Source organism: Pongo abelii, chromosome Y (genome assembly GCF_028885655.2).
Source record: "Pongo abelii isolate AG06213 chromosome Y, NHGRI_mPonAbe1-v2.0_pri, whole genome shotgun sequence".
Classification (NCBI taxonomy): domain Eukaryota; kingdom Metazoa; phylum Chordata; class Mammalia; order Primates; family Hominidae; genus Pongo; species Pongo abelii.
The window spans coordinates 42,938,718-42,950,344 of NC_072009.2; positions in this window are offsets into that span (position 1 = coordinate 42,938,718).

The following is an 11,627-nucleotide window of genomic DNA, read 5'->3' on the forward strand; positions in this document are numbered from 1 at the left end:
GTTCCAAATTTTTAAGGACACAAGAATCTTGGTATTGTAATTATTTTCTTTGAGATGGAGTATCACTCTGTTACTCAGGCTGGAATGCAGTGGTACAATCTCGGGCTGCAAACTTTGCCTCCTGGGTTCAAGTGATCTCGTCTCAGCCTCCCAAGTAGCTGGGATTACAGGTGCTTGCCCAAGCACCTGGCTGATTTTTGTATTTCTAGTAGAGGCGGGGTTTCACCATATTGACCGGGTTTGTCTCGAACTCCTGATCTCAAGAGATCTATTTGTCTCAGCCTCCAAAAGTACTGGGATTACAGATATGAACCACAATGCCTGGCCTTAGTACAGTATTTGAATGAAAATCTTAAATATGTTGAGTTTCTTCATAAGCAACCAAATTTTACTTATTGGTTTTATGAATGTATTTATTTACATATTTATTTTTTAGTAGTAGGGCCTTGCTTTGTCACCAAGTCTGAAGGGCAATGGCATAATCGGACCTTACTGCAACAACTGCCTCGTGGGTTCAAGCAATTATATTACTGCAGCCTTTCAAGCAGCTGGGATTACAGGCACACACCACCATATTCCGCTTTTATTTTTTTTATAGATCCTGGGTTTCTTATGGTGGGCAGTGTTGTTTGGAATACTGAGCTCATGTCATCTGCCAGCTTAGCCTGCCCAAGTGCTGAAATTACAACTACGAGACATTGTGCTTTGTCTGAAATCATGTTTGATATATCTTTCTCTAAATTTCTAATCACTCTATATTCTACTTATTGTGTAATTACCAATTGTATGATTCTTATAACAGGAATTCATCCTACTCAAACAACGTAATGGTTTCTACTAATATAAAATGCCAATGCAAAATGTTTTCTTTAAAGGAAATCCGGTTGAAAACATATCGGTGTTCTCAGAGTAGACATAATTATTGATCCATACTGTAGTAGACATATATAAAAATAGCTCCCCAAAATGTCTGTTTAACAGTATTTTAAATGAACATTAATCATGATTGTAAGGACTGAAATTTTAGCTTATTTACCTTTTTAAACACTACTTTTAAAAAATTGTAATTGAATGACCTTTGATGTAAAATACTTAGAGGTTAATTACATGATCAAGAAAGATATTTTATTATTCTGACGTCAATATGTTTTTATAATTTATCTTAGTGTAAGAAAGACCTTCAAATTTCCTTTGTAATCTTATTTTTTTCTAAAAGATGTTTCTTAATCTCATATTCATAAACATTATAATGTGTCATTTAAACACTGCTATAAAACCATGTCTAATTTACTAACCTTTTATTTTCTTAAGGTATTTACTATACAGGATTGATTGCAATCTATAAATATCACCCTACTTCCAGTTTCTAGAAATCACTGGTAAGTTTACTTAGTTTCTGTAATCTACTTTACTTTGTTAATTATAACTGAGTGGCTTTATAAAGGTAAAATATTTTTTAACATGTCTCAGGATTTGATAAAGAAAACCGAAAGGTAGGAGCCTACCTCTTTGTAAACAATAGCAAGATTTTTCTATGTAGTTTTCCTTATAAAAGAATGAAGCTAATTTTGAGGGAGAAGAGTAAGAAATTTAATTTGATTTAAATTACATGTTTTTATGAAGCTAATTTTGAGGCAGAAGAGTAAGAAATTTAATTTGATTTAAATTACATGTTTTTCCTTGCTGACCGTATCTTAGTTTGTAAACAATAATTCACGTGTTCTGCAGGACATTAGTCCAATATTTTCATTTTCATAATAATTTTAGATAGTCAAATAAGAAAATTTTGGACAGTATCAAGGGTCCTACAGACACACTAAAAGATACTGTTTGTAAAAATATCCATTGTTGGGAACATTTCTAAAAAAAAAAAAAAAAAAAAGAAAACCTTCAAAAAACTGTCTTTTAGGCCAAGTGTCTTTATATACTAGGTATGCCTCTCAGGTACAATTGATAGAGTGTTAAATGTATTAATATAGCATTAAAAAAGAAAATATGTGTTTAGTAATGTGTAATATAACTTTTGTTCCTAAATCTTTACACAGACATGATTAATTACCTTAATTTTCACCTTCATACAAAACTTTTATAAAGTTTGTAACTACTGTGGGCTCCAGACCATTGGTTAGATTTGATAATGGGCTTTGTAGCATGAACATAAGCTGGCACTTTGCCTTTTATGCTTAGTTTTACCTTAGGACTTTTAAAATAATCTGTGAATTAGTAATAGTCCTTTTGTGTTGCTACCCCCTTGGGATTTTTTCTGTTGCATGCGTTTCTGTCATCTTGAGAGAGACATTTATTCATTCATACATTCACTCAGAACTTAATCATTTGAGTACATACTTTCTGCCAGCCATTGAGTCTGTGACTTAATTGCCAAGCTTCATTGTAATAATGTTAGCAGAAGATAAATTAATTGAACAACAAGACTTTCTAGGCTGCCTGCCCACTAGACCATCCCTACTGAAATTCAGTATGGTAACTGATTCTACAGTCTGTGCTCTAAGCACCATCCAGTGTAACTCTTTGTGATGGTGGAAATGTCTTTATCTATACTGTTTAATGTGGTAGTTGCTAGTCTCATGTGGCTACTGAGTAACTGAAATGTAGCTAGTGTAACTGAATGACTAAATTTTTAATTTATATTTAATTAGTTACATGTGCATAGTGACTACCATAATGAACAGCAGGATTCTAAGGTATATGGCAGGTATCTGTTGCTTAATTGTTATTTCAAAAGAAAATGTATGGCTTGAAGAGATACTAAGGAATACTCTGTGGGCCAAGAACACTGCCTCATGCTTGTAATCCCAGGACTTTGGGAGGCTAAAGCATGAGGATCACTGAAGGTCTGGAGTTTGAAATCAGCCTGGCCAACCCAGTGAAACCCCACTTCTACTAAAAATTCAAAAATTTGTGAGTCGTGGTGGCAAGTGGCTTTTATCCCAGCTACTCCGGAGGCTGAGGCAGGATTATCACTTGAACCTAGGAGGTGAAGTTTTCAGTGAGCTGAGATCACGCGACTGCACTCCAGCCTGGGTGACAGAGCTAGATGCCATTTTACCCCCAACGAGAAAAAAAAAAAAAAAAAAAGAGGAGAGAGAGAGAGAGAGAAGAAAGACAGAAAAAGAGATGAGAAAGACAATAAAATAAACTGTGGTAGCACTTCTCACACTTTTCACACTGTGGCACCCTCTTGGGGGGTTTGTCCCTTGCAGACCCCAACCCTGCAATGGATAACTAAAATACACTGACACACAGATATTCTGCTTTCCCAGTCCAGCTGAAGCTGAGTGTCTGAGCCACTTACAGACTCCAGTAGAGTTTTGTAAACAGTTGCAACTTTGGCCCTGACCAACGGGTGAGACTCGCATTTATCAGTAAAGATTAATTGAACAAGACTTGAGTCAATGAAACTAGGGGGTAATTGGCATTGTGTACTTCCCCAGTAGAAAGCACTTAAGCACCCACAGTACATCAAAGGATAGTCTTAAGACCACATGAATAAACAAGCTAGCTAGATAACTTCCCCACATTCCTTTGTTGGTACTTTAATGTATTTAACTAAAGGTAAAGAAGGTCACATTTAACCATATCTATTATTGAAGTTATGAAAACTCTCTGGCCTTCCAAGGTGGTTTGTGGCTATTACTGTAACTATCTTTAATATTTTTTCCACCAGCCTGACTGGGCCCCCAACATGAAAGAATCTATATATTTACTGTATTACATTATCTTTAAAAATAGTTTTTCCATCTTTGCACAGTCTCTTTAAATGCATCTCATTCAGAAAGATAGCTGGCTGACAACCCTTACAATCTTTACCTAGCATCCCTGTAAAATTTCTAGAAGTCAGAAAAATGATGAGTAGCAAACATATCAGTCATCGTAGTGCCAAAATTTGGATAGAACTCTTAGCTAACAATAAAATAGTTTCTGGTAAAATAAAATTATTTTAAAAATTCATGGCTTCCAATTAAACAACAGAAAACTTATAGGAAGATATATTGTACTGAACTGTTTTCTGTCCCCTGATTTCAGAGACCAGTGATCTTATCCTATTTTAGTATATCTACACTCTGGGAATGCTAAGCTGTTGAATAGTCACAGTACTTTCCACCTAGATTCTAGTCACCCATTCTTCTCACACTTAATATTTCCTTTGAGAGATAAGAATGCACAGATAATGATATATACAAAATTTGGATGAGGAAAGAAAATTTGGACATTGGCCCTTTGCTTCTAGAAAGTTAAAATTCTTATCTATAATTGGCAAAAGAATAGACACATAAGTTAATGGGAACAGAAATAGAGAATCCAGAAATAGATTCACACAAATATTTTCAATTGATTTTTTTAACAATGGTGCAAAGGCAATTCAATAGAGGAAATATAGTCTTTTTGACATGTGACTCTGAAACAATTGAATATTCATATGCATGGAAATGAACCATAGACCTAAATGTAAAGTGGAAAACTATAACACTTCCAAATAAAAACAAGAGAAAGTCTATGTGATCCTGAGTTTCATGATGTGATATAACACCAAAAGCAAGATACATGAAAGAAAAAAATAGATAAGTTAGACTTAATTGAAATTAAAAGCATCTCTGTGGAGGACACTGTTAGGAGAATGAAAAGACCCAATGTCAAAACCCATAAAGCTTTACATCACCAAGAATAAACATTAATATTTGCAAATTTTGGTCTGCTGATTGCTGGATGGAATGCAGATTGTCAAAGCAATCTAACTGTCATCCCTTCACTGAAGAGGATGGGGTGGGAATAAGGTGCTGAGCTGACTAATGTTTTTAGTTTCAAGAAACTAAAAATTTCCTAAATGATTTATGCTTCTGGTTTAAAACAAAGTTTCAGACTATTGAGAAGGATACAAAGTGAAAGCAAACTAGAAATTTCTGCCCATGTTGTCTAATCTCACTATCCATTCATAACTAGAATTTTAATAATTTTGTTTCTTGGTTATTTTTCTAGAATTGCTTGAGTTTAAAACTTTAGGTATTTCTAATTAAAACACACAATCAAATAAAATTATATTATAAATCCTGTAGGCAATTTGCTTTTTCTATCCACCAATATATCTATCTGTAGCACTATATTGAGACTAATTATTTTTAAAGTAAACATTTAACCCCCTATTGATGGAGGTTTAGTTGTCTTATTGTTTGCTCTTTTCCAATAGAGGCAACAAATATGCAGTGTGCATGCTTTGTGCTTCCGTAAAAGTACAGCTGTGTGAAAAGACAGCTGTGTGAAATGCAGCCTATTTAATTGAAGAATCTATGGTTCTCCCGTGTAGTGAAGGTAAGCAGAGGAGAGGGCAGGTGGCTGGTTGCCTAGGAGGAAAGGGATCTTGATCTCAGTGATCAAGAACTAGATCTGGAGAGACTGGCGGGTGGAAGAATAAAGATGGTCCAGGAGTGCAGAACTGCAGAATGAGTTTTCAGGTGGAGACTGGGAATCAGAGGCAGTGTGCTGCTATTGGATGAAGCCATGGAAATGAGCAAGAGTAAAGATCCTTGGGGTGAAAGAGTCACCAGGGCCCCAGGGGTCATCCATGTGGCCATTTGATCTCATCACTGGGAAAGTAACTGGGAAGGATATGAAGAGGATGAGGAGTGACAGGGAGTTTGTGTTGGTAAGTGGGATTCTATCTACTCCTTTAAGAAATCTTATTCCTTTTCCAAGTGTGTGTCTTAGACCAGACAGTCTAAGAAATACAGCAGTTATTTCAAACATACATTTAAAACTGCTGCTGCCAGATGTTAAAAGTAGGAAGGCTTCCCCCTTGTGCCCACTCTTGCTTGGAGCTTCTCAATGAGACATAGTTGTTTAATGCTAAGGGCACACACTCTAAAATTTTCTGTCGCATTTCTAGAAATAGGGCTTGCCTCAGCTATAAAATTCAATGTTGGATGCACAGATCTTTGAGATGATTAGATTGTGTTTAGACTAATAACTTCATCTTCAGGATGGGTGACTAATTAGATTTCTGTTTATTCAACTGTGAGTATCTGAAGTCTTTGAAGAAGATTGTCATTCTCATAAAAACCACCATGCCTGTATTTCCTCACCTGGAATATCAATCCCCTTCTCTCCCTGATAAAACCATAGTGTCATTCAAGGCCCAGCTTGGATGCCACCCCTGAAATGCCTTCCCTGATTCACACTAAGCAACGCATTTAGGTCTCGTTCCTACATGCAGTCTTTATTTACCTCAGTTATAAAATTATCCTATCTTAGTGTGATTGTTTCTCCCTGACTATACTATGAGATCTTCAGAGGTGAGGACTATATCTATCTACACTTTTATATCCAGTTCCCAGTATGCTGCTTGATATATAATAGGTAGTTAGTAAATTCATGCTCTGTGAAGACATAAGTGGAAGGTTGGCTCATTCATTTACAAATTCATATGAGCTTGATAACTCTGAGTCACAATGACTCATGAACTGAAACATTAAGACAGCACCACCACTAAAAACCATGGGGATTTTATTCTTTTGGAGTTTTATTTCTGAATGTATATTTTATTTATTTTTTTTCTGAAAAACTTACAAATTTTAGTTAAGGGGGCCAGGTATGGTGGCTTATACCTATAGTTTTAGCACCTTGAGAAGCTGAGATGATGATCTCATTTGAACCCAGAGATTCAACACCAGCCTGAGCAGCATGGCACAACCAGTCTCTACCAAAAAAAAAAAAAAAAAAAAAAAATTAGCTGAAATTGGTGGTGTGTGTTTGTAGTCTCAGCTACAAGTGAGGTAGGCTGAGGTAGGAGAATCACTTGAGTCCGGGAGGCAGAGGTTGCAGTTATCCAAAATCAAAACACTGCACTCAAGCCTGGGCAACAGAGCAGAACCCAGTCTCAAAAAAAAAAAAAAAAAATTACATAAGGGACTGAGAGATGTTAATTAAGTAGCATAAATTACACAAGGGATGTTAAAAATATATGGAAATGTAGTTTAACAGAAATTGAGACAGTAAATATTTATGCAGCTGTAATAGGTAGTTGAGGAATACACTGAAGGGGATTTTTTTTTTTTTTTTTTGAGATGCAGTTTTAATCTTTTGCCCAGGCTGGAATGCAATGGCACTACTTCGGCTCACTGCCACCTCTGCCTTCCAGGTTCAAGTGGTTCTCCTGCCTCAGCCTCCCAAGTAGCTGGGATTAGAGGTGACCACCACTGTACCCAGTTAATTTTTGTAGAGATGTGGTTTCACCACATTGGCCAGGCTGGTCTCAAACTTTTGACCTCAGGCAATTGGCCTGTTTTGGCCTCCCAAAGGGCTAAGATTAAAGGAGTGGATCACCATTCCCAGCTGAGTTGGAATTATTTGAAGGTGAAATAGTTATCTTCAATTTCTGTACTTTAGTTTTTGGAATTTAAGAAGCAGTATATTTATTTAAATTTGTTATGCTTTCATTAACTTGCTTGTTAAAACTTAATGCCTTTTTTTTGTTTGTTTTTGAGACAGAGTCTTGCTCTGTCACCCAGGCTGGAGTGCAGTGGCGTGATCTTAGCTCACTGCAAATTCTGTCTGTCAAGTTCAAGCAATTCCTTGCCTCATCCTCCTAATTAGCTGGGATTAGAGGTGCCTGCCACCATGCCCAGCTAACTTTTGTATTTTTAGTAGAGATGTGGTTTTACCATCTTGGCCGGGCTGATCTTGAACTCCTGACAGCATGACCTACCTGCCTCAGCCTCCCAAAGGGATAGGATCACAAGCATGGCCACCAAAACTGGCCAAAATTAATGCTTTTTTATAGACTGAAACAAGAAAATGTATGCTCAAAGTCTTCTTTTACTAAAAGATATGGATTTGTTAAGAGAAATAAAAGCAGAGCTGAAGCAGAGAGTTGAAGATTTTGAATTGTAGGTACGCATGTTTATTTTGGATATTCAGAATGATGAGATTAAAAAGAATTACTAAATATATGTCTAAATATTCTAATATTTATTGACAAGTAGAATTACTTTTTATAAAGGTGATATCACCCAGCATTAGAAGTTACACATGAAGAGAAACAAACACAAGGGCTGTGCTTTTGAAATATTAAACACTAAGATGAAAGGCAGAATGAGATGCTATCATCAGGCTACAGTAACATCAAACAGAAAATTTGGAGAAGTTGTTAATACTTGAACAGATCATATGTTTTAAAGTTAACTTCAGTTCTTCAGGTCTGATAGTTTTGTGTGTTTATGTATTGTAACTGAATTTTAAATATCCAGGCCTGTGGCTTTTACCAGGCCTGTGCTCAAAAATGGAAGTATTGTGACTTGACTTGACTTGTACTGATGAAACTATTTCTCAATGCTATTCACTTTTTCTAAGTGCTCAGAAATGTTTCATCCTTCATATATTACCTGGGATTAACAGCAGGCTCACTCTCTATAGTTTGCCCAAGAAGTGTTCTTTTCCATTGGGAATGTGCTGTTAATTGACACTCATAGATACTTTAGGGATTTTAGCTCATTAAATAATTTGTCTCTATCTTATTTAATGTTGTTTTCTCACTTCTATAGGTTTCATTTTTAAATTTCAGCTCACCGTGTACCTTACTCTCTTTTTGGCAATAATGAAAAGGTAAATTAATCAAGAGAGAGAGAAAAAGAGAAACAACATTTGGGCAGAGAGAATGCATCACTTTTTTTTACCATTTTCTCTACTCCCTTCTCAATCATTAAATCAATGTGGTTTAACTCTCCATTGATTTCCAGACTACCAGCAGAGGGAACTACTACCTGGAGCCTTTAACTGTTCTTCGACTAGTCACTGTTTTGCAGTACTTCTCAGGATGGCTGGATCTCATCACCTATGAATCCAGCTCCCTGGCTTGGGAATTGGTGAAGTGGGTGATTTGAAGTCTCACTATGAAGATCATTTTATTCTTAAGTATTTGGAAGCCCTGAATGAACCATCTATCTGTGGCCCTCTCTTTTGGTACTTGATCAGTATTCAATAGTTTTTTGTTTTGTAGGGTTTTTTTGTTGGTTTTGTTTTGGTTTTAAGAGACAAGGACTTGTTATGTTGTCCAGGATGGTCTGAAACTCTTGGGTTTAAGTGATTCTCCTGCCTCAGCATTCTGCAAAGCTGGGACTATAGGGGAAGGCCACCACACTTGGCTAAAGCTGATAGATTATTAAGCAAGAAAAACAAATATTGTACCTTAAATATCTATGAGATTATTAATTAAATTCCAGAGTTACAAACAGCATTATAAAAGATTCAAATACATAAGTACACTTTTTTTTGAGATGGAGTTTTCCTCTTGTTGCCCAGGCTGGAGTGTAATGGTGCAATCTCAGCTTACTAGGAATTCTGCCTCCAGGGTTCAAGGGATTTTCCTTCTTCAGCCTCTTGAGTAGCTGGGATTACAGGCATGTTACACCATGCCTGGCTAATTTTGTTTTATTAGTAGAGATGGGGTTTCTCCATGTTGGCCAGGCTGGTCTTGAACTATCCTGAGGTGATCCACCTGCCTTGACCTCCCAAAGTGCTGGGATTATAGGCATGAGCCACAGCACCCAGACCATAAGGACTTTTATTACTTTGTAACTAAGAGTATTTTTCTTTCATCCCAGAATTGATTTGGACCATTTATCACCTTTATTGTTTAAGTGTTAATTATCTTCTATGAGAAACTTCTTTCTTGAGACTCTCCCACTCCCCTCGGTCAGAGATTCTCCCACTCTCCTCAGTCATATGCCACAGCCCCCTGCTCCTGCTATTTTCAACACACTGTAACTAGGTCAGTTCATAAAATACACTGAGGACTTCTGGCTGTTTTCTTCTACTTCCCGGTAGTAACTGTCACGTAGCAGTTTTAGTGTGTTGAACTAAAACCATGTCAAGGAATGTTTTTCCTAAATTTGTTAACACAACTATTATAGTTTATTTACTTTATGTTTTTTGCTAATTTCGTAACCCAGAAACTCCAGGAAAAAAACCTAAAAGCATGACTGAGGACTTGGAAGATGGGAGAATACAAAGTGTCTTGTGGAGACCTGTGACTGAAAGCTAAAAACCAAACCTCGAAATCAACTGTTGAGAATGTTTGAAGAAGTCATATGTTTAACTTACATTGGTAGAAATGTAACAAAACCTAAGGAAGTAGTCCATGATTAACATCTTCTGCAAACTTTAGTGTTTGAAAAAATTCATATGTTTGTGAATAGTCAATACTTTCCTGCGTTTGAGTTATGGTAGTTTTTAAAAGATAAGACATAGAAAAGCACATCCTCTGTTCTTCTTACTCATGGCTTCTCAAACATTTATCGAGGGCTGTGATGTGCTTTAAATTTCATAGCACATTGTGACTTGCTCAGGTTGCATAGTAGATAAGCTGTAAAGTTTGAATTATAATGACTTTTAGTTAACTTTTCCTCTACCCCACTCATACTGCCACAAAGATGGGGCTATCTAACAATGTATAAATTATACTTAGTGCTCAGATTGTTTGTCAGTGAACATGTGCCTTGTATTCCTTCAGGATTCTGCAAAGCCAGAATCAAAAGAAAAGAGCTAAAATTAACTATGTGAAGCAAAAATCGATATAGGGAAAGGAAAATATGGACAACTATGGTTACTTTGGCTTTTCTTTAGTCTGACCCTGTGTATCAGTGAGCAATACCTCAGTGCTGAGACATTATGCACATGAGGTAACTTTTCAGTGGGTTCGAAAGCATCTGTCACATAAAAAATGTTCAGTTAATATTTAGTGTTAATGTGTCAGGAGGAAACGACTCAACTCAGATGCCCTGGGCATTTATTTGGCCTCTTTTTATTGCCTACCTCATAATTTGTCATCAATATTTCATTACACAGAACTTTCAAAGCTTTCTTGAGGTTATTCTATTAAAAAAAATCTATTTTTAAAAAATAAAACTTTTTTTATAGATTCTGAATTCCCAATATATTCTCAATATATTTTGATAAGTCTGTATTGTGAAGAAGTTGGCAGCAGCTTATTGCCTTCTGGTACATATTACTCCTAACCATGAGAAACTTTATATTTTACTTATGAAATTGATGCATTGTACCCAATTTTTTGTCAGTTTCTATATTAAAACAGCTAACATGAAGTTTCTGTAGTTACTAAATTTTTAGGAATACATGTATTAAAGAATGTTTGTTAATTTTATATACTTATGGAGCTAGTGAACTATTTGGTATCATTGTGACAGCTTCCATGGCCTGTGTGCTGTCTTTCTGGCATTGGGAATTCTCATATGACTTTGGCAAGTGTTGGAGTTTGGGGTCTGTTCACAACAGGAGTGTTTCTTTATCCTTTTGGAATCAAAAGGCAGCTTGTAAAAGCTGGGATAGAAAAGTAAAAATGTGAAAATGTGCCTTTGGTTATTGATAATTCAGATATAATGCTCTTAGCAGCGGGTTCCCCGGACTATGCTTGGTCCCTGGGCACAAAAGTCCTTATGTTTGTTTGGGCTAGGCAGATAGTACAGTGGCTGTCTAATTATCATTTGGGATTGAGTCTGTTGTGTACTGTGTAAACTTAATTTTCTTCCCTACTCTTTGGGTCAGTTGAGACCAAGTGGAAAGTGATGTTTCAGTAACCTGATGACAACACAACCCTCCAT